This window comes from Chiloscyllium plagiosum, unplaced genomic scaffold (genome assembly GCF_037043375.1).
Source record: "Chiloscyllium plagiosum isolate Xiang-an unplaced genomic scaffold, Cpla_swu_hap1 HiC_scaffold_29, whole genome shotgun sequence".
Classification (NCBI taxonomy): domain Eukaryota; kingdom Metazoa; phylum Chordata; class Chondrichthyes; order Orectolobiformes; family Hemiscylliidae; genus Chiloscyllium; species Chiloscyllium plagiosum.
In genome coordinates, this window is record NW_028270167.1 from 2949162 (window position 1) to 2953488 (window position 4327).

The window sequence follows — 4327 nt, forward strand, 5'->3', positions numbered from 1 at the left end:
CCCCCAGCGATACAATGTTACCGCCCGCTCCTCCCTGCCCCCCCGCGATACAATGTTACCCGCCCGCTCCCCTCTTCCCCCCACGATACAATGTTACCGCCCCGCTCCCCCTGCCCCCCCGCGATTCAATGTTACCGCCCGCTCCCCCCGCGATACAATGTTACCGCCCGCTCCCCCCTCCCCCCGCGATACAATGTTACCGCCCGCTCCCCCTGCCCCCCCGCCATCCAATGTTACCGCCCGCTCCGCCCTCCCCCCCGATACAATGTTACCGCCCGCTCCCCCCTCCCCCGCGATACAATGTTACCGCCCGCTCCCCCCTTCCCCCCCGATACAATGTTACCGCCCGCTCCCCCTCCCCCCGATACAATGTTACCGCCCGCTACCCCCCCCTCCCCCCCGATACAATGTTACCGCCCGCTACCCCCCTCCCCCCCGATACAATGTTACCGCCCGCTACCCCCCTCCGCCCGATACAATGTTACCGCCCGCTACCCCCCTCCCCCCCGATACAATGTTACCGCCCGCTACCCCCCTCCCCCCCGATACAATGTTACCGCCCGCTACCCCCCCTCCCCCCCGATACAATGTTACCGCCCGCTACCCCCCTACCCCCCGATACAATGTTACCGCCCGCTACCCCCCCTCCCCCCCGATACAATGTTACCGCCCGCTACCCCCCCCTCCCCCCCCGATACAATGTTACCGCCCGCTACCCCCCTCCCCCCCGATACAATGTTACCGCCCGCTACCCCCCTCCCCCCGATACAATGTTACCGCCCGCTACCCCCCCTCCCCCGATACAATGTTACCGCCCGCTACCCCCCCTCCTCCCCGATACAATGTTACCGCCCGCTCCCCCCCGCCCCCCCGATACAATGTTACCGCCCGCTCCCCCCCGCCACCCGATACAATGTTACCGGCCGCTACCCCCCTCCCCCCGATACAATGTTACCGCCCGCTACCCCCCTCCCCCGATACAATGTTACCGCCCGCTACCCCCCTCGCCCCGATACAACGTTACCGCTCACTACCCCCCTCCCCCGGATACAATGTTACCGCCCGCTACCCCCCTCCCCCCGATACAATGTTACCGCCCGCTACCCCCTCCCCCCGATACAATGTTACCGCCCGCTACCCCCCCCCCCCCGATACCCCCCTCCCCCCGATACAATGTTACCGCCCGCTACCCCCCCTCCCCCCGATACCCCCCTCCCCCCCGATACAATGTTACCGCCCGCTACCCCCTCCCCCCGATACAATGTTACCGCCCGCTCCCCCCTCCCCCCGATACAATGTTACCGCCCGCTCCCCCCTTCCCCGATACAATGTTACCGCCCGCTCCCCCCCGCCCCCCGATACAATGTTACCGCCCGCTCCCCCCCGATACAATGTTACCGCCCCGCTACCCCCCCCTCCCCGATACAATGTTACCGCCCGCTCCCCCCTCCCCCCGATACAATGTTACCGCCCGCTACCCCTCTCCCCCCGATACAATGTTACCGCCCGCTACCCCCCTCCCCCCGATACAATGTTACCGGCCGCTACCCCCCTCCCCCCGATACAATGTTACTGCCCGCTACCCCCTCCCCCCCGGATACAATGTTACCGCCCGCTACTCCCCTCCCCTCGATACAATGTTACCGCCCGCTCCCCCCCTCCCCCCCGATACAATGTTACTGCCCGCTACCCCCCCTCCCTCGAATAAATGTTACCGCCCGCTCCCCCCTCCCCCCCGATACAATGTTACCCGCCCGCTCCCCCCTCCCCCCCGACACAATGTTACCGCCCGCTACCCCCCTCCCCCCGATACCCCCTCCCCCCGATACAATGTTACCCGCCCGCTCCTCCCTCCCCCCCGATACAATGTTACCCGCCCGCTCCCCCCCTCCCCCCGATACAATGTTACCGCCCGCTACCCCCCCTCCCCCCCGATACAATGTTACCGCCCGCTACCCCCCCTCCCCCCGATACAATGTTACCGCCCGCTACCCCCCCTCCCCCCGATACAATGTTACCGCCCGCTCCCCCCCTCCCCCCGATACAATGTTACCGCCCGCTCCCCCCTCCCCCCGATACAATGTTACCGCCCGCTCCCCCCCTCCCCCCGATACAATGTTACCGCCCGCTCCCCCCTCCCCCCGATACAATGTTACCGCCCGCTCCCCCCTCCCCCCGATACAATGTTACCGCCCCCGCTCCCCCCTCCCCCCGATACAATGTTACCCGCCCGCTCCCCCCTCCCCCCGATACAATGTTACCGCCCCGCTCCCCCCTCCCCCCGATACAATGTTACCGCCCGCTCCCCCCCTCCCCCCGATACAATGTTACCGCCCGCTCCCCCCTCCCCCGATACAATGTTACCGCCCGCTACCCCCCTTTCCCCCCCCCGATACAATGTTACCCGCCCGCTACCCCCCCTCCCCCCGATACAATGTTACCGCCCGCTACCCCCCCTCCCCCCGATACAATGTTACCGCCCGCTCCCCCCTCCCCCCGATACAATGTTACCGCCCGCTACCCCCCTCCCCCCGATACAATGTTACCGCCCGCTACCCCCCTCCCCCCGATACAATGTTACCGCCCGCTACCCCCTCCCCCCGATACAATGTTACCGCCCGCTCCCCCCTCCCCCGATACAATGTTACCCGCCCGCTACCCCCCTTTCCCCCCCCGATACAATGTTACCGCCCGCTACCCCCCTCCCCCCGATACAATGTTACCGCCCCGCTCCCCCCCTCCCCCCGATACAATGTTACCGCCCGCTACCCCCCTCCCCCCGATACAATGTTACCCGCCCGCTACCCCCCTCCCCCCGATACAATGTTACCCGCCCGCTCCCCCCCTCCCCCCGATACAATGTTACCCGCCCGCTACCCCCCTTTCCCCCCCCCGATACAATGTTACCGCCCCGCTCCCCCCTCCCCCCGATACAATGTTACCGCCCGCTACCCCCCTCCCCCCGATACAATGTTACCCGCCCGCTCCCCCCCTCCCCCCGATACAATGTTACCGCCCCGCTCCCCCCTCCCCCCCGATACAATGTTACCGCCCGCTACCCCGCTCCACCCCCCGATACAATGTTACCGCCCGCTACCCCCCTCCCCCCCGATACAATGTTACCGCCCGCTACCCCCCTCCCCCCCCCGATACAATGTTACCGCCCGCTACCCCCCTCCCCCCGATACAATGTTACCGCCCGCTCCCCCCTCCCCCCTCCCCCCCGATACAATGTTACCGCCCGCTACCCCCCTCCCCCCCCCGATACAATGTTACCGCCCGCTACCCCCCTCCCCCCCGATACAATGTTACCGCCCGCTCCCCCCTCCCCCCGATACAATGTTACTTGTTACTTGTTACAATGTAGCAGCTGGGGGCCGTATCCGCGGGGCCCCGCCGCCCTCTCTCACCTGTCCCCCGGCCGGCCGCACGTACCTGGCTCCCCGGCGCTCGCCTCATGTCGCTGCTGAGCGCGGCCTCGGCCTCCTCCTCGTCCCGTGGCCCATGACCGGGGGCCTCGGGCTCGGCGGCGGTGTCCCTGGTCCTCCTGCCGCCTCCCCTCGGCCCGGCCACAAGGCAATCCCGTCAGCCGCAGCCGTGGGCCCGGCCTCTCCCTGTGTCCCGCTGCTCGGCACCGCCGCTTCTCTTGTTGTCAAACGGCAGCGAGTGGTGGAGGAGCCCGGGGAAGGGGGCTGAGGGAGCCGCCGTGTCACAATAAGAGTCCCCGCTCCCTCCCACAGCAACTCCCAGCGGCACCAACACTCAGCTCACACTCACACTCACACGCTGCAGGAGCACTCCCCCATTCAACAGACACACACTGAACGGGTACACTCACACCAAACCGAACTGATTACAGGAGGGAGGTGAAAAAGCAAAGGGAAATTACCAACAAGGTTAACATAAAAGGAAATTCCAAAGTCTGCTATCGGCACATCTAGAATAAAAGGAGAAGTTCTGGGACCAACAAGGTTTCCACATGGAGGCAAGGCAGGATTAATAAATGAAATACTGTCTTTACTCAGGAAGCAGACATTGTCCAAGCCATGGTGAGGGACGAGGAAGCTCCGCATTAGAAAGATTTTAATGTATGTTCTGTGAAAGGGTCACTGGATTTCTGATTTCTCTGCACAGATGCTGCCAGACCGGCTGAGCTTTTCCAGCAATTTCTGTTTTTGTTTGTGTTAGAAAGATTTAAACTTGATAAGGAGGAGGTATTGGATAAGCTGTAGTTTTTTAATATTACTAAGGCACAGGGACCAGATGAGATTCATCTAATGATATTGGAGGAAATAAAATGGAAAATGCAGACACTGGGAGTAATCTT

At 64.2% G+C, this 4327-nt stretch overlaps 1 protein-coding gene across 1 annotated transcript in view; it reads right to left on the reverse strand.

Annotated features, from left to right (window-relative positions):
- bcl9l (bcl9 like) overlaps positions 1-3728 on the reverse strand; it is a 128653-nt gene extending 124925 nt beyond the window's left edge. The window contains exon 1 of the mRNA XM_087976310.1: positions 3436-3728. The gene's annotated coding sequence lies outside the window, so the exon portion shown is untranslated. The remainder of the gene's footprint in view (positions 1-3435) is intronic.
- Positions 3729-4327: the final 599 nt, after the last annotated feature.